Genomic DNA, 19,394 nt, shown 5'->3' with positions numbered 1-19,394 from the left:
ATGAATCTGAAATTTCACTGAAGTTTTACATATCACGTAAATATATCTTGTGCTCATGTGGTTATAGTAGTTATAATGATCTAGGATCAGAGGCCCTGGTTCAAACCTCCACTCTACCACGAAAGCTTGCTGGATGATCTTGGCAGAAGAAGAAACAAACAGGTGCAAAGTGGAAGAGTTTCTTAAGGTTTTTTGATCCCTACGCATTTCACCTTAAGCTTCTTCAAAGGATCTCCTATGCAGTACTTCACATTTCACCTTTAGCACCAGGTGAAAGAGGCATGGTTTGTATATTTGAACACTCTCCACCTCCCCCACAACATACAAAACTATGGAATGTCAAAAGACATCCAGATAGATTGATATGATATAATAATACATAATACAGAGAGGCTTTGATTTGAAGGTGGCTTTCCACATGCAAAATCTCCCTGTTACTTACAGAAGGGATGTTTTATTCACATTAGAGAACTACATGAAAAAGCAAAGATGTTCTGCATGAACATGAGCTTGAATTAAAGATAGTTACGGAATTTTGTAGCCCTATTAGTTTGATTTTTAAAAATCACCATCTTCTGCTTTGGGCAAATGGGCCCAAATCTCTATTTTCATGCCATATTCTCTCATATCTTTCTTGCAAAAGTTTGGGATTTTTTGCCACCTCAGTCAGAATAAAAGGCAGACACAGTATTTGGGTTCTAAAATGGACTGCTTTATTAAAATTATAACATGCAAACATCAACTACGGCAAGGGCCTAACTAGCAGTACAGGTTAGACCCTGGGGTCACTCCTGGACCTCTGCCCTGGGCTGGCACCCAATTGGCCTTGGGGGCAAGCTGCCAAAACCGATCCATCTGCAGGCGAGACAGGGCATCTGCCACCTCATTGTTTACCCCAGGAGTATGCCCAGCAGAAAACAGTATGTTAACATGCAAACAACTCAACGTAAAAGCCCGGACCAGCTTCATGACCCTGGGTGATTTAGAAGAGAGGGGGTTCACTACCTGAACCACTGCCATGTTATCACACCAAAAGTACACTGACTGGTTAGCTAGCTCTCACGCACACACACATACACACAAGTAAACTGCCACTAAGATTTGGAAAAAATCAAGGAAAGTCAGATCTTGCCCGAGACCTGCCTCCACTCAATCGTCCGGCCACCAAGCAGCACACCAATGCCCCCTGAAATAAACTCCAAATCCGGTGGAACTTGATGTGTCTGAGGAAACCTGTAGCTCCCTCTCTGACAAGAGGTCCTGCCTCCAAAAGGAGACACCATTAAAGCCACCCCAAAACTAGTGCCAAACCTCAAAATCCTCCCTCATACCAGTAGAGATATGCATCCTATGCTGGGGGAGCCTAAGAGCCCCATTGCATCACAGAGGCACCTTTAAAAACCTCTCCCAGGCACCACTACCCTGCATGCAAAATTAAGGTGTCCTACAACCTACTGCAACTCCCGTAAAGACACCTTACGACCCCCTATAAGGATCCGCAGGTGGGCCCTCAAGTCTTGGAGCTTGTCAGCCAGCAGTCTAGAGGTTTGTAGTTCTGTGTCCAATTCAATTCCTAGAAAGGTCAGAACTGTCACTGGACCCTCCATTTTCTTATGTGCAAGGGGAACTCCCAGCTCATCCGTGAGGCGGATAAAGTCATCCAAAAGACGAGCGCATTGCCCAGATTGCGGGGGCCCAACCAAGAGGAAATCATCCAAATAATGGGCCATGTCATGGTAATGCTGCCTACAACGCAGTGCTCATTCCAAGAATGTACTAAAACACTCAAAAACTGCACACGAGATACAACACCCCATTGGGAGGGCCCTGTCCATATAAAATTGACCTTCAAAGAAAAACCCCAGCAGTCCAAATTCTTCAGGGTGGACTGGAAGGAGGCAAAAAGCTGACTTGATGTCACATTCCGCTATCTCTGCTCCCCGCCCGCACTGTCTTACCACTTTGACCACCTGGTCAACAGAAGGATAACACACTGAGCAGAAGTGCTCTGGTATTGCGTCATTTACAGAACCACCCCTGCGGTAAGACAAATGGTGAATCAGCCAATATTCACCAGCTGCCTTCTTGGGCATCACTCCCAAGGGGGAAACGTGTAGGCAAGGAACAGGAGGGGAAAGGGAAGGGCCCAAACCCCTGCCCTCAGCACATTCCTCTGTTATCTTGGCCCCAACAACTTCCTCCATGCCAACCAAAGAACGTAAGTTGGGTGACATGAAGGCATTCGTGGGTCCCTGAAATGGGATCTGAAAACCAAACTGGAAACCATGCAACAAAAACTGGTCATCAGCCCGTCTAGGGTAGTCAGCCAACATAGCTTCAAGTACCCTCACTTTTACTGGGCTGGGGCTCTTTTCCAAGTCCCTGCTGCCACCTCTCTTGGCAAATGATTTCTGTCATTTACATGCAGTGAAAGGGTGCAGGCCCCTGCAAATAGGGCATTCATGCCCAAACCTGCAGTTCTTCCAGCTGCATACACCCTGTGATATAAACTCAAAGCAAAGCCGCCGGGCTGAACCGACTTCCCCACAGGGGCGTGGGAGCCAGAAGAACCTGCAGATGATTGCTGCAGAACGTGCCCACTATCAGATTGGTCCCCTGTGTTGGACTTTGCTGGGAACATAAACTGCAGCCATAAATGCTGGTGCACCTTGTCCCACGGCAACGAAGGATTAAGGGTGGCCCACATCCAAAATTCTTGGTTGTATTGGAGCCATGCTGCACCAGTGAAGTCAGTATACCACCTGTATATGATATCCATATACTGGAATAGGGGGGCGCCCTCCAAGGTTGGGCACGCGTGATCACTCCTGCATAAATAAGAAATCCTAGCAGCCAGTTGGCCCAGGTCCTATCAATCTTGTGGTGCTTAAGGCGCTCCTCTCATCCAAATCCTCTTTATCTTTCTTCTCCAGGTCCCTGAAGAGAAGGGTAAAGACATCCACATACTCACCCTGCAAAAAAATTTCCCTTGTAGCTGGGGTAAGGTTATCGCCTAAGAGCATGGCTGTATCGCCAAATGGCAATGCCCGAAAAGGCACTGCCCCGTAATTAGTCCATGGAACCCCATAATAAGCACACCAAGGTGGAACCATTCCCATCCCACATTGAGCCTGTGAAGCTGAAGGTGGCCAACCAACAGGTCCAGACATCTGACCTTCAAATGGGTCAGATGGTAAGAAAACTTGCCATTGGTCTCTGGTGGTTGTACAACCAGTGCCACCTGCCCCGATTCAGCCGTCCAACTCCCGTCAGACACTGGTGGTCCTGCCTCTTCAGATGCATCCTCTGTGGCATGACCACTGGATGAAGCTGCTGCAGGCACCCCTGCCGGAGCTCCAAGGCCAGATGTCCCCTCCAAAGCAGCCAAATGAGAGAGAATATCAGTTAGAGTAGCAGCCTTGGAAGCGGCCCTAACAAGCCTCTTATTTTTTGCACCCACCAAGGTGGCTGGCATCCTGCGCACTTGCTCCACAGCAGCTAACCTGGCCAAAATTTCTTGTCTTGCAGGACCCCCATCCTCTTCATCAGGGGAAGACAAAGCCACTACAGGCCTCTTAGGGGGGCGCTTAGTGGGCTGCTTGCCCTTAGATATGCCCCCACTTTTTTAAGGAGGTATAGCTCTCTTAGGCTCAGGCTAGGGAAACCCAATGAAAGTGCCCCAGCACCATGACCCAAAATGGCCACTGCAGTGGGCACACCTAAGATGGCCTCCAGCCCACCAAAATGGCTACTGAAGCTCAGCCCATGCTAAGGGCTACAGACCCAAAGCCCCCTGGATGCTCTATGAACAGGGCCTTTCTAACTGCCACTAACATCGCCCATAAGTAAGCTTCAGTGGGTAAGGGTGGGAAGTTCACCAGGAACATCCTCAGGAAGACAAGGAGGGGGGGTGAGAGGGGAGAAGAGGCCTGACAAGCCTCCAAACAGGGCCGAGTGGCGTAGCCCAGAAGTAACTGGGCCCACCACCGGCAACCCACCCTAAAAGTAAGGCAGCCCAGCGGCATGTTCAGCCACAGAAATGCCGAGCCCAAACGCCACCCACAACACGCTCCGCAGAAAGTGCGGCCCAAGGAAGCGCTCCTCAATACAAGCACCCCACCACCACCTTACTGCTCTGCTGCAGCAGCGTGTTCGCTGCAAGCAGCCACACCTCCATCAGTGGTGCTCCTCAAGGCATGGCCCAGGGAAGCGCTCCTCCGCATGAGTGCCCAGCTGCAGCCTCGCTGCTCCGCCACATGTTGCCGGGAGGAAGCTCCCAATGCAGCCTCACCCACCGCCAGAGCAACCGACAGCTGACGAGTCCTGCTGCGTCTCCAACGCTCCTTGTGCCAGGTGAGCTGAACAAGCATCCTGCTTGACCTGAGCACAATGTGACTGAGTGCAACAGGGGGCGGAGAAGCCTGATAAGGCTGCAGACTCCACCCCCCATGCAAAGCCCCGTATTCCAGGGCGCGCCTTCTGCCTTCCAAGGAGGCAAAGAGCAGCCACCGGCCTGAGTGGCTGTTGCCAGTGGCCGGGAGGGCCGAATTCCCATCAAATGGGGAAAATGCTTTAAGCTGATACAAAGCTCGAAGACCGGCAATGATGATGAGCTAGACAAAAAGGCTCAGAATGACATTTCCAATATGACAACATTAAAAAAGAAAGGAAGGAAGGAAGGCTTATGCAAACTCTTTCCTTCTTCTCAAGGTTTTTTTGGGTGCAGTCATATGTTTCTATATAAATGGAAGGGTTGATGAGAGGACTATTAAAAATGTGACCCTCACCATCTGCAAACCGAACTTAATTCAAACCAAAAGAAGCTTTATTGCTCACTTCTGATGACTGTGTCAACTACCCCTGAGATCTGATTAGTTACACCACTCAGCAACAACTACTGTTACAATTCCACTGAAATGTATAATGATGCTTCAATAGCCAATGTTTTTGCTTTCTGCTCCAAACATAGAGCATTCTTTCCAGGACAGAATGTGATGTCCAAAACATTGTAGCTGTGCATCTTTTTTATTATCTAGAGACAGACAGACTGCCGTATGGAGTAAGAAGCCCTCCAGCACTGCAATCTGGTTGCCCAGCTTTTACGGTGAGTTGTTAATGCATTATAAACACAGACATTATTTTGAGAATGTATTGATCTCAGATAAACTGTTATGTGTAACAAGAAGTAGCAGTTTTCAGGGAATGAAATTTCTAAACTATTTTCGTCACTCTATGCCACAGCTTTTTAACAGGGAAACAAAAACAATATATCAACTGTTCAGTGCTTTCTGGAATAACTGGCAATTTTAGACATCTTCTTACTCTGGGCAGTGCTTTTTGGTGGGAATCCACTACCTCTTTAGAGCCCAAACTATGCATCTCTGAAATAGAGTGGCTACGTAACAGAATGAAGATCGTGGCTGCCATTTGTAAACAAAAGAACTATGTGCAAACCCTTGCTTGCTTGGTAAAACAATTATGTGATTTTGTAGTTACCATCACACCAAAATCCTGAAGGCATTTAAATGATGCAGTGAATAAATTGCAACTTTATGCATGTGGATAGTTTCAGGTGGGTAGCCGTGTTGGGTATAAACTTTTAAGAATCAAAGGTACCTGAGAAAGAGAACTTTGACTCCTAAAAATCTTGTTAGTCTTTAAGGTTATACTGGACTTGAATCTTATTACAGGTGCTTAACATTAAGCTTCTATATATATCGGTAACTTGTAAGTAGTTAAAAAGCAAAGATTGGAAACCTCGGGCATGGTGCTGAGCAGAATGTGTTTGTGCCTAAACCAGACAAACCCATAGGAAGATACTGTCCCCAAATGTATGTTCTTCTGAATGGTTCTTGTTCCTACAGGCCTGGAGCCAGAAGGAAGAAGTCAGATGAACTGAAACACATTGGCCACTGTTTGGGCTGTGTCCTTCCTTCTCTTTCCTTCTCACTTGTTTATGTTAAATGTAAGAATTCTGTTAGAGGATATGAGAGAACCTGGTAAGGAACCCATCCAAAAGTGACCTTGCTACTACCAAAGACTTCCTCCCCCAAGACTCCCAAATGGACTATCAACAATTTCTGCAAAGGGGGGAGGGTGCCCTAGGTAACAAGTCATCCTCTACACTCTGGAATACTGATAAAATTATGTATTTTTTCAACCCCCTAGGGGCTTGCTACAATCACAGACAATATGTATTTCACGTTGTGATGGCCTTCGGGACAAATCTGCATTCAGTTTTTGTCCTGCCTTATATACGTGGAACTAGAATGCTGAATCATTCCCTGCATTCTTAAAGAAAAGGGAAAGCAACGGGAACATTTTCATTTGGGACTTCAATTGTTTTGAAAGTGGATTAACTGTCATGTCTTTACCCAAATAACTTGGGGGACTGTATTTTGCGTAAGTATGCAGAAAACTGTATTAGACAGCCAAATCAGCTTCACAGAACTACAGTTACCTTGAGGAAGCCATGACATTTAAACTGAAAATAACACTTGTAGTGTATATATACCTCAAGTAATATGGTCCACAGGATTCTGGTTTCTGGCCAGCAAAATTTACTAAAGTTGTTATCATTATTAAATTAAATCAGGTAATTACTACATCACTTAACATGGAGGTAGAAAAGTCCCAGAGTCTTAAGTTTCCAAACTAGCCATTTTTTTTCTGGTCCAGTTGGCAAAATGGTAGTCTATGCCTGCAGTTGCCAGTATTGTGGTTTGCAAAGCAAATAAAACTTGGATTCTGGCAGACTCTGAATAATACTTGTCTGATTCTTCCTGGCTCCATCTAACCCACCAAATTCCACTGTAGTTCTATTTCTGCTCTGTCAGTTTCTGTCCTGGCACTAGCCCCAATGGGTCAAATTAAATCATGGTTCTGCTCCTGACTAGAGATGGGCACGAGTATCAATATGAACAAAAAAAAGCCATGAACAGTCCAATCAGCTGTTCGTGAACAAGCTGTTCATGAGGCCCCATTCTAAACTAACAGGTGGTCGTTGCAAGCCTCGTTCATTGCTGTTCATTACTGTTCATCAAGCCAGACTATCTGGCACCTGCAATCAATTCCCTTGGCAACCGGAGGCAGGGACTGCCTGAACTCTGTGTGAACTCCTGCTGTTGCCCTGGAAACCCCAATCTAAGCCCAATTTAGCTTGAGAGGCAGGTCTTCTTTTCAAGTGTGGAGCTCCAAATTTGTTACAAGAAAGCAAAGAGCAAGGGGGAGGGGGGCTCCCAGCTCTGGTTTTTCAGACAGTGAGGGAGAGACCGTTGCTGTTGGCATTTTGAGAGAGAGACAGGGAGAGTGCATCGGAGCTTGAATTTTCTTTGTGTGTGGTGGGATAGGGATCTACCTCTTCAAGTTCCAGGGCTGCTGCCAGGCTCTGGGCCAAGCTATTATTTATTACTGGTACCTTTCCTGCTGCCTGCTCAGGTAAGATTTCTGGAAGTGGTGCGGTAGGGATCTATCCCTTCAGGTTCCAGAGCTGCTGCCAGGCTCTGGGGCCAAGCTATTATTTATTATTGGTACATTTCCTGCTGCCTGCTGAAGTAGGGTTTCTGGGAGTGGTGTAGTAGGGATCTTGATGGCTGGAGGAGAGCCTGCTGGCCCCCATGAACAATGAACAATGAACATGTTTGTGAACAGGTCATGTTCGTCAATGTTCGTTGTTCGTTGTTCATGGATGGCAACGAACAATGAATACCATGCTCATTTTTTTTTCTGTTCATGCCCATGTCTACTCCTGACAGGGCCAGAGTTAAGGGTGGGCATGGTCAGGTACCTGTCTAATCCAAGCCCAGGCAGGAGGGACATCACTTGAATACATAGGGCACCAACATGCTGTTCTTAATCAGTGGAGGAAGCAGAGCACAAGATGTGTGTGCCCCATCACATCATCCATGGGCCCTCCCAAGAGAAAAGAAAGGCCGTCCCAGAGCAGCAGGATTTGAGTCCAGAGGCACCATAGAGACCAACAAGATTTTCAGAATGTAAGCTTTTGAGAGTCAGAGCTCCCTTCTTCAGACACAAGTAGGAATGGAGATCCCTGAGTCTTATATCCCAGTCAAATGTGGGTGGGGTATTACAAGGGAGGGCATCAGGATGTAAAGATAAAATACAGCTTGATTAGATGGGATGAGCATAGCAAAGGAAGATATCAATATGTACTGGTACAATGCAACTTGATTAGAGCAGAAATTAGCACCTGTATTGAAATAAAAATCCTAAGTCTATGATCAGCCCTGGGGGCAGGGGTGTCCATTGTTCTGATTTTATCAATGAACTGCATTTCAGTGTGTTGTAATCTCCCCTTGAAGTTTCTGTGTTTGAGAACTTCTGCATCTGTAAAGGTATGTCCTGGAATATTAAAATGTTCCCCCATTTGGTTTTTGAGTGTTGTGATTTTTAATGTTAAATCTATGTCCATTTATACATTTGTCCTGTTTTTTCAATGTATTTATTTATTTATTTACTTAGATTTATAGTCTGCCCTCCCCAACCAAGTGGGCTCAGAATAGAAGGGCACTGCTGGCACATGATGTAACATTGGAATATGAAGAAGTGAATGAACGTGAGATGGTATATCTGGTGTTGTTAGGTCCAGTGATCATCCTGATGGAGTAAATATGGGTACAGAGCTGGCATCTGGTTTATTGCAGGCCCTGGTCCCAGAGTCCGTTTCAGTGTTAGGAAGTACATTATTGTGAGTGAGAAGTTGTTTATGGTTAGGGAGGTATCTGTGGGCAAGAAAAAGTTTGCCTCCCAACGTTTGTAAGAGAAGAGTATCATTGTCCAGCTTTCGTTGCAAGTCATTAGTGATGTGTTGAACTGGTTTGAGCTGAGAGCTGTATGTGAGCACCAGTGATGTTCTATTGTTATTTCATTTGGGCCTGTCTTGTAGCAGGTTATTCCTTGGTATCATTTTGGCTTTGTTGATGTGTTCCATTACTGCCTCAGGTGGGCACTGTAATTCCAAAAATGTCTGTTGCAGATCTCACAGGTCAGAATCTCTGTCAGAGAGACTGGAACAGATGCAGTTGTAACGTAGAGCTTAGCTGTAGACAATGGATTGTTCAGTGTGTTTAAGATGGTGACTGGAGGCATATAGATATGTTTGCTGGTCAGTAGGCTTCTTCTATAAGGCGGTTCTTAATCAATTATCATGCATTTGTACAAGTTGTCTCAGAGGGCCCAGCACCATCACATAGACCACTTTAGCAAGTGTGCATTTTCTGGCAGAGGAACTCTTGAAAGATCAGAGACCTGATTCTTTAGTGCCCCTTTTAGATCTGTCTATTTCAGGATATCCAAAAGAAATGGAAGAGAGTCGTCATCTGTTCCTCAAGCATAGCCATAACTGGAAGCATAGAAGTGCAACAGCAAACCCCATATCCAGTCCCCAAGTGCTCTTGAAAATATGCAGCTGTCCTTGGCTCCTGACAAGCCAGATTTTGTCAGGATCTCCCCTTTCATGCCATGTTCTGTCCTAACTTCATTCAACACAATACACTGTGTTCTTTCCAAGCTCTGCTTTCCTAACCTGTGGACCATGATCTGGCACCCTTAGTTCCCTCATTTACTTTGTACTGTAAAACCATGTAGTAACTGAATCTCATTTCTCAAAATTCATCATGAATAAAAAGAAAAAAAATGTTCAGCTGAAACACTACTGGCATTTTTTGGAATAAAATTTTTAAAGCTGTGGATAAATATATCTCAAGTGTGTTGATAAATTTATAACTTGACTGTAACACTAAATTTAGGAGACAACTCACTACAGAATCCTGGCTTTATGCCCAGGATTCCAAGATATTATTGGCTTTGATAATGCTCTTAAAAACAGAAGGAAAAGCTGAAGAATAGAGATCCTGTTACTCTAACTGCATTACTTAATACTGTTATTTTTAGCCTCCTGAGTTCTTATCTGAGATGATCTTTACAAAACATTGATTGAGTTTTCCAATCAGTTCAAGTTTTAAGCTAAGATTGTCTACGTTACATGAGCACAAATGAAGAAGCAACTACATCAGCTTCAGTAAAGTTACCTCCAATTTACTTCATTGCAACTGAACGTGGACTTAACTCCTGAAGCTAAAAATATAGAGTACATCAGCTGCAGAACTTCAAACACTGAGAATAAATGAATACAGTAAAGGTACAATGCATAACCTATTAATCAGAAAAAGAATGTGAAATCAAGGGAGCATATTCTCATTTCATGTGCTGGGAATGATACACACAATCTCCCTTAAGTGTCAATTAGAGATGAGGCTATAACCCTTAGCTGCTGCTATTAGATCGCAATGGACAGAGCTAATGCATTTCATTCCTATTGTCCATCAATGATGGTATTAAATTGGGGCTAGGGGGGGGGGTAGTGAATAGCATTCTGCAGGTAGAAAAAGAAAACTGAAAATTTGAAGTTTACATCGCCCTGCTACAAAATCAGCCCAAATGGAACAACAACAGAACACCATGGCAGTCACATCAAGCTTCCAGCTCATACCAGTTCAGTATATCATTAATGACCTGCAACCTCTGCTGGACAATGATACTGCTCTCTCACAGGTATTGGGAGGCAAACCTTTTCCTGGCCACAGACAGCTCCCTAACCTTAAACAACTCACAACAATGTACTTCCTAACAAGGACATGAACTCAGGGACTAAAGCCAGCAATAAACCAAGATGCCAACTCTGTCCCATATTCACTTCAATAGCACAATCACTGGACATAACAGCACCAGCTCAGGCTAATTTACATGTTCATCTTCCAATGTTACATATGCCATCAAGTGTCAGCAATGCCCTTCAACTCTCTATTGTTCGGTGTGTTTAGGATGGTGACTGGAGATGGACATGAAAAGGGGAAAAAAGAACCCTGAGTTTTGTGATTCGTCACGTTCCATGAACCACGAACCATAAACTTTCATGAAATTGTCTCGTTTCATGAAATGATTTGTTAGGTTCGTGATTTGTCAGATCCTAGGGCCCTACAACGGTCCTGTTCATACCCAGAGATGGCAAACTCACAGGGAGACTTCAAAGGCACCCTCACCCAACAGCCTTCCCAGCAAGGACAAAAGCAGAAAATAAGAATCCTTTCAGTCTCTTTTGAAGCAGCAGCAAATTCACCCAAAAGCTCCCAATTCCACTCTCTCACTTCAAATCCCAGCAATAGTTCCTCCCTCTCCTTCTGTCTACTGGAACTGAAAGCAGGAGGCACAGAGCTGTGCCTTATATAAGAAATGCTCACATAGAGCAGAACAGGAGCTCTTTGATTGGCAGACAGACCTGCCTAACAGGTTTTGGAGGGATGAGATTGATGTTCCCATAGCTACAGAAGGTCCATCTCCCCACCCACCCCCGCTTGTTGCTCTCATAGAACAGAATGGGAGATCTTAGGTTGGCAGGGAGAGCTGCCTATCAAGGTTATGTGGGCTAAGATTGGGGTTTCCACGGCAACAAAAGGTCTGCAGACATTCCAGGCTTATGTTGCCTAGGGAATCAATGGATCGGCGCAGCCTGTCTGGCATCATGAAGCATTCACGAATCAAATGAATTGGCCCAAAAGTCATGGATTTCATGAAAAACGCAGTCCCACATAACACATTTTTGCGATACACGAATCGGCCCGATTCATCACGGAATTTGATTCATATTTCAATTTGTGCCCTTGTCTAATGGTGACTGGAGGCATGTATATATGTTTGCTGATCAGTAGGCTTCTGGTATAAGGTGGTTAAGGGCAGTTCCATTGCAAAAGAAGAAATGGACTTAAATCTGATATCAAAAATCACAACATTCAAAAGCTAATGGGAGAACATTTTAATCTGCCAGATCATTCCATAGCTGACCTAAGAGAAGCAGTGCTCAAGCAGAGAAACGTTAAAAGAAAATTATAATACGAGATTGCTGAAATTGGGATTATTTGTAAATTTGGAACAATGGATCCCCCAGGGTTGAACTGGGACTTGAGATTTTTGAATTGGGACCTGGATTACAAATGCTAATTTACAGCACTTTGCACCCATGCTGTATCAAGCAAATTACGACATGAATTATAATTAGCTTTTTGACACTCTAATTTACAATAGCCCTCCTACCCTCTGTCTGGATTATAAGGACGCCTCCCTTTTTCCACTCCTCATATCTTATGAAGGGAGCTCTCTGACTTTCAAAAGCTCATACCCTAGAAATCTAGTTGGTCTTTAACATGCTACTGGACCCAAATCTTGCTCTTAAAAATAGGCTGACATTGCAAAACCAAAGAAAGAAATTGATAATAATTTAGCTTTGGGCCAGCCTCTTCCTTGAAAGATCACCTCCTCTCATATTGTCCAGCCCACTAGTTAAGATATGCCTCACAAACCCTGCTCTCTATGTCCCACCTTCAGAGGTGAGGCAGATGGCAATGAGAGACTGGACTTAGGGGTGCTTTGCTTATAGAATGCCTTTCTTCTTGAGGCTCACTTGGTGCTTACATTGCTTTCTTTTAGGCACCATCCCAAAACATTTCTGTTCATCTAGGCTTTTCATTAATTGGTTGATTTTTTTAACCACTACTTTAGTCTGGTAATTGTTCTTTTAAGTAGTCAATGGTCTTTTTATGCTGGAATTTAATCCATATCTTTTAATGTTTTGTTTTTATTATTTTTATTTTGTAAGTCACCTTGGGCAAGTTCCTGGAGAGGCAATATATTTTTTTTATGAAATAAGTTTTTAAAAAATTAAATGTAGTTTTGCAGCAATTTTCGTTATGATTCACTTTTCAATGTGAACGTTGTACATCAGGGCATGGAGGTGATAAAGAATCAACCCCCCCCCCAAATCTCTAGTCTTCCACAAACCATGAAACAACAATCCCTAGTTCCTATTCTGTTCCCACATCCATTGGACAATATTATCATGGGGTCAAACATCATCATTAATTTACTTAAACATTTTCTAATGGAAGATACACCATCACCTGCTAAATGGCCCTTTTGCCATTTACACAGGCAAAACAGATCAGCCCTTATGGAAAGAGGACAAATGGACTCCAATCAGAAATCTAAAAATGATAATGTTCAGACCCAAATAGGAATCATTGCAATTACCCAGGACATTCTCTTGCAGACCTTTTGTCGTTGTACTGCACCAAAAAAGTGTTCAAAGTCAAACTTGAACTGTGTGAAGGCTTGACCTGATTGGTCTTAATGCATGGCTTCCTGGGTGAGAAAAAAAGAATAAACATACTTTATGGAGTGAATGAGGCTGATTGCATCTCTTGAGGAAGAGGATGAAATATAAGATTGAGCCAGCACTTTGTTGAGCTGACTTGCTCAACTTGACTTGCGTTACTGACTTGCCCTTGGAAGTGTCTCTCCGAACTGTTGCAACAGCCCATACAGATCATGTGAAAATAGAAAAGGGGGGGGGGGAGTATTACAATGATTCTATCTAGTATAGAAGTAATCCAGAACCATTTTAAAGGTATATCCTAGCTCTTCCCAGGGGGTTTCCTGACACTTTAATGAGAGCAGAATCAGGCCTTCCCTCCCTTAGAGCCCGAGCGCATCTGGCCATTATAAAACATTGGGTAAAGAATAAAAATCCTAGACAAGTTTCACTTAGTCAACTATCCTTCAATTTTTAAAATAGCCAATAATTCACAGTGTTCTGCTTACCTTAATGAGATATACTTAAGATACTCTATTCCTGATGATCTTATAGGGTCTCTGGCCACTTACCCCCAACTTAGGTATTGGAGTTTTAACTCCGGCACATGGATCAATCACTCCCAAATTCTAAATTCAAAAGCAGCACCGTGGTCCAAATTTATGAACTATGACCACGTCCGCTCTCTTTATCTTGCTAGCATCTCTAATCATAATCTTAGAGCAGAACTACAAGTGACAAAAGGCACAGGTTGGACACTTGTCAGCTTCCCTCAAGTTTTGATGGGAAATGTAGGCATCCTAGTCTTGCAGCTTGGCTCTCTGACTGCTGTCCAATGGACTTTTCAACTGTCACTTGTCCAACATTCCGCCAAGCTGCCTACATTTCCCATCAAAACTTGAGGGAAGCTGACAAGTGTCCAACCTGTGCCTTTTGTCACTTGTAGTTCCACTCTTAGAGCATCCTTTACCCTATTGCGATTTCAATCCATGCCCTCGGCAATATTGTTTGGATGTTATTCTCAAACTTCTATAGCCCAAAAAGCCTTCATCTGTGGGGCTCATACACTAGAGAATTTACCTCATTTTATTCATTTTTGTCCTTTATATTCTGACCCCAGATAAAAGTTTCTGGCGGGATTTTTATCTGGTCTAAACTTATACACAGATGTGGAGAAAATCTCATTTTTGCTTTCTGATGATGTGTACATTTCATACAGAGTTCAGTTTTTGCCTTTGCTGCTATGACGATAAGATCTAATGCAGCAAAAAAAGGGCGTTACTTGAATTCACAGTTAACTTATTGATTGATGGTTTTAATTGATGTCTGTTTTAATGGAATTTTGGTAAATCTGTACTGTATATAGTTGTATTTTACCTATTTTTAATCTTATTTAATGGGGTCTTTGTAATTTTGTGATGGCATATGGCCATACACAATAAACTCTGATCTATTACAATGATTTATGGACTGTAATGATTTTACTTACATGTAACTATCAGATTGAGGCTGCTGAATAGGAATATTTGACCAGGAAACAAAGCAGAGAATGAAATACTTTTTTACTTTATTGTTGTTACATTTAAAATGGATACAATATGTTGGTATATGACTCCTGAAAAATTGGCTAGAATGTATAAGGGGGCATCAAATGTATGTTGGAAATGTACTAAACAAGAAGGGAAATTTTTTATGTGGTGGACATGTAAGAAAGCAAAGAGTTTTTGGTTGCAGATACAATTCAGAAGATTTTGAAGATTAAACTTCAGCTGAAACCAGATACTTTTCTGTTGGGAATAATGGACAGCCAGTTGGAAAAAAGTTTTAGAACACTGTTTTTATACTTTATTATAGCAGCAAGAGTACTTTATGCACAAAAGTGGAAAACTACAACATTGCCTACAGTAGAGGAATGGTTGACAAAAGTTTTGGAGTTTGTGTTAATGGCAAAACTTACTGCATTAATTAGTGAAAGGACATTAGTTAACTTCTTGTCTGAATGGAAACTGCTAATAGACTTTTTGCATGAAATGGGTAAAAAAGATGTGATGACATCTGGATTTATGGAACAATAGAAAAAAGAGGGGTTTTGTGACTAACTTAGAATAAGTGGGACTCTAGAAATTATATATACTTGTGGCGGAGAAAATCAAAACTCAACTTGTAGTGTAATCTAGGTTTTTTTTCTTTTCTTTTTTCTTTTCTTCCTAATTTTATAGATATAGGTATTGTTAGTGTGTCATGTTTAGAAATGTGTGTTCTTTCTTGTTCTCTATGTTTGTTGTTTATTGTCTTGTGGTGTATTGTTTATAGTTTAAATAAAGAAAATTTTATTTATAGTTTAAATAAAGAAAACTAAATATATAGTTTAAATAAAGAAAATAAAGAAAATTAATTTTATTTATAGTTTAAATAAAGAAAACAATGAAGAAAATGAAGCAATAAATGAAGATCCTGCAGCTTTCTTGAACAAATGGCTAACAAAAATTCTAAACCTCAGAAATCATACTGTCCCTCTAATTACCACAGCACATCGGCTTGGTTTGCCAAATAATCCACGAAGGAAAAGCCCCAGGGACATTTTAGCAATTTTTTCAGACAGGAGTTCAAGAAGAAAGATCTTAGAAATGGCCAGACAACAGAACTCACTTACTTATAATGGGTCTTATATTGCTGTCTTTGTTGATCTGCCAAAAGAAATCCTCAACAAAAGAAGAGAACTTAAACTAATCACAGGAACTCTTAGAGAAGCAGGAATTGAATACAGATGGTCAAGCTTTACAAAGCTTCGAGTCACACACAAAGGGAACACTTATTTAGCAGAAGACCAAGAATCAGGTTTGACCCTGCTGAAGAATATGGATCTGGAGATACCCATAGACCCAGAGACTATATCTCTTAAAAGGAAAAGATCTCAGCCTCCTACCCCCCAAAAGGGTAGTAAAATTCCAATCAGATATACTTAATAGTCATTTTTCTCATTGTAGCCTGCTTATAATTCTAACTTTTCTGCATAGAAGCAGCTGTATTTATTCTAACAAATACAATGTTCTAGTTTACTAATTAAGGTTCGGAGGTGGGAAAAGTTAAAGCATTATATTATTTCAGGTTCAGCTCCAGGAAGTATTACGGCTCTTCTACCTTGGTAAGTGATACCAAGTACCTGAGTGGGGTATATATCCACAAGGTATAGAGAGCTGTTTAAATAACATGATCAAGTGATTTAAGTTTAACTGTAATTCTTCTCTTTTTTTGTTTAGTTCATAACACTTGATTAGCGAATCTAGCTATTTGTATCTATCTTTGTAGGGGGAGGGGAAGGTTAGGGAGGGAAGGTTTGTTAAGGATGGAGGGAGGGGGTGGGCAATTTCAGCAGGAGGGAGGGTAGACAACTGTTTACGTAAATGTTAAGGCATGTTGGTAAAATTTTCCAAATTATTATTTTTCATAGCTCTAACTATAATCGCTTTTAGATGTAGAATCTTTGTGTTAATGTAACGCTAAAATCTTTGTACAATATCTTATTTTGCTGTTGAATATCTTCCCTTTTGTTGTTATTGAAAAAGTTAAAAATATTTTTTTAAAAAAATCTGTTGTTGGGAAGCAAGGATGAGATATAGATGTCTCTTAAAAATTCCAAAGCCTCTCATACCCTCCTGAATACATGGCCGGGTCACTTTATGGACCTATCAAGGAATATCTATTTTCCGTGGCTACAGTCCTATCAAGCTAAAAATGGAACAAGGCAAGCATGTTCCTATTAGCAAGACCTTTTTGGAAGTCCAAAAATCTTGCCTTTTCTCCTACAGAAGCTTTGCAAAACTACGTACATAAAATGAGTCATTAGAAATCAGTGAAGTTCCTAAGCAACCACTTCATTGGTTTCCAAGAAAGTTACTCATACCTTTGAAAAATGTTGCTTGGGAGCAGAGTGATTACCTGCTAATTTAAAAGGAAAGTCAGAGTGGAGCTTCATTGCCTCCTAAGGAAATTATGCATGTTCCATAAAGCACTTGTAGGGTACAAAACAGGCGTCAGCAGGAAAGAGGGGCACTTTTGAGCCTGTTGCATCTTTTCCTGTTCCAAAAAGGATTTTCAGAGATACAAGTGAATTCATTCCTTGACCTGGATAGCCCAGGTGAGCCTGATCTCATCATATCTCAGAAGCTAAGCAGGGTCAACTTTGGTTAGTAATTGGATGGGAGACCTCCAACGAAGACCAGGGTTGCAGAAGCAGGCAATGGCAAACCACCTCTGTTAGTCTGTTGCCATGAAAACCTCACCAGGGGTCATCATAAGTCAGCTATGACTTGAGGGCACTCTCCATCATCATAAAATGAATTGCCTCCTAAGGAAATTATGCATGTTCCATAAAGCACTTGTAGGGTACAAAACAGGCGTCAGCAGGAAAGAGGGGCACTTTTGAGCCTGTTGCATCTTTTCCTGTTCCAAAAAGGATTTTCAGAGATACAAGTGAATTCATTCCTTGACCTGGATAGCCCAGGTGAGCCTGATCTCATCATATCTCAGAAGCTAAGCAGGGTCAACTTTGGTTAGTAATTGGATGGGAGACCTCCAACGAAGACCAGGGTTGCAGAAGCAGGCAATGGCAAACCACCTCTGTTAGTCTGTTGCCATGAAAACCTCACCAGGGGTCATCATAAGTCAGCTATGACTTGAGGGCACTCTCCATCATCATAAAATGAATTCATTAGGATGCATCGATGCTGCCTTCCCATAATAGATACACTGAGGCTTAAAAGGAATCACTATAACAGAGGTGTCTGAACTGCTGCCAGAAGTCCACTGCCAGAACGCAAATTCTTTTCATCTAAGCCCCAAAGAAACAGACCTGCAACTGCTAGCCAATCCTTTTGGGCACCTCCAGCCCCATCTCTTAGAAAGTGCTTTTTTCTCAGTTTGATCCTCCTTAAGAGGCTGTACTGCCAACTCCAACCCCATCCATTAAGCAGTGCTCTAGCCCCATCTCTAAGGTTTTGTAAAATGAGGCAGACCACCCCTACCAAATGGTTTCTGTATCTCAGTGTGGCCATCGGTCCAAAAATTTCAGATGCTTATGCTGCCTGATCAGTGGCATGACGAACAATTAGTCACGCCTTCCGAGAGCAGCTACACAACCAGTTTCTTGCACAATATACTACTTTCAAATTTGCATTCAGCCATCTAGTGCAAGTAGGTATTTTTCTCTTTAAAAATATAGTCTCGCCTTCATTTTAATAAATGTGCATGTGTCTTGACTTCACCCGAAGAGATGATGGGGACTTATGCAAAAAAAAAAATTAACCACCACCAAGCAGGACATCTGTGTGCTGTATGCAGAGGTGAGTCTTTAATTAATATATTAATAGTACGGCTGTTCTTTTTTAACTACCATAACAAATATTTAAACAGTTACAAACAATATGTAATCAGTTAATGGCAAGCTTTTTTGCATACTTTGTCATCACATGAAATAATGAGCAAAAAATTCATCCGACTGTAGAGGGAATAATCCAAAGAATGAGATGGTTCTATTGATAAACATAAGCAGGTCTGATCCTCCAGGTTAAACTGCCTGGATGGGACCTGTCTAGAAATCACAGGAAACAGAGGGGCTCTAGATAAATAATAAATGCAGAAATCTATCATGTATCTGTTTATGGCAAAAACTGTAAAGTGATGTAAGATGATATCTGCAGTGTCAGCAATTTATAAATTTGCAGACGTGCAACCCATTAAAGTCAATGGACTAAGAAGGGTGCAGTTCTGCTTAGGATTGCACAGTAATTATTGTAATGGTAGATAAAGGATGGGATAATTTCTTTTTCTAGCCTGGACAGTGTTACTAGACTTGAACTTTAATGCTAGCTGAAATCTCCCTTCCCTTCTTCTTGGAATTAAGGTTAATCACAAGTAGCTCTGCTGAGTTAATGAAGGAATTAATCCCATCTGTTCTGTGAAACTACTAAAATTTTAATCTGAGCATATTTCATGTGTTCATTTATTTTAATAAAACTGCACCTTCTAAAAGAAGGACTCTTCTGTAAATCCAGTGAGATTACATGGAGACATACATAGATTTTTGCATAATATCTTCCTGTCACTCTTTCTCTAGTACTTTCACACATATGAATGAAAATGGTAAGTAGGCTACTGGTAAAAATATAATTAATCAAAGGCCAAAGATGAGATTAAAAGAATGTAGCATTATAACAAAATAAGGGTGTTTTTT

Source organism: Eublepharis macularius, chromosome 1 (assembly GCF_028583425.1).
Source record: "Eublepharis macularius isolate TG4126 chromosome 1, MPM_Emac_v1.0, whole genome shotgun sequence".
Lineage (NCBI taxonomy): Eukaryota > Metazoa > Chordata > Lepidosauria > Squamata > Eublepharidae > Eublepharis > Eublepharis macularius.
The sequence above is the reverse complement of the archived record's forward strand: the minus strand, read 5'-3'. Positions refer to the sequence as shown.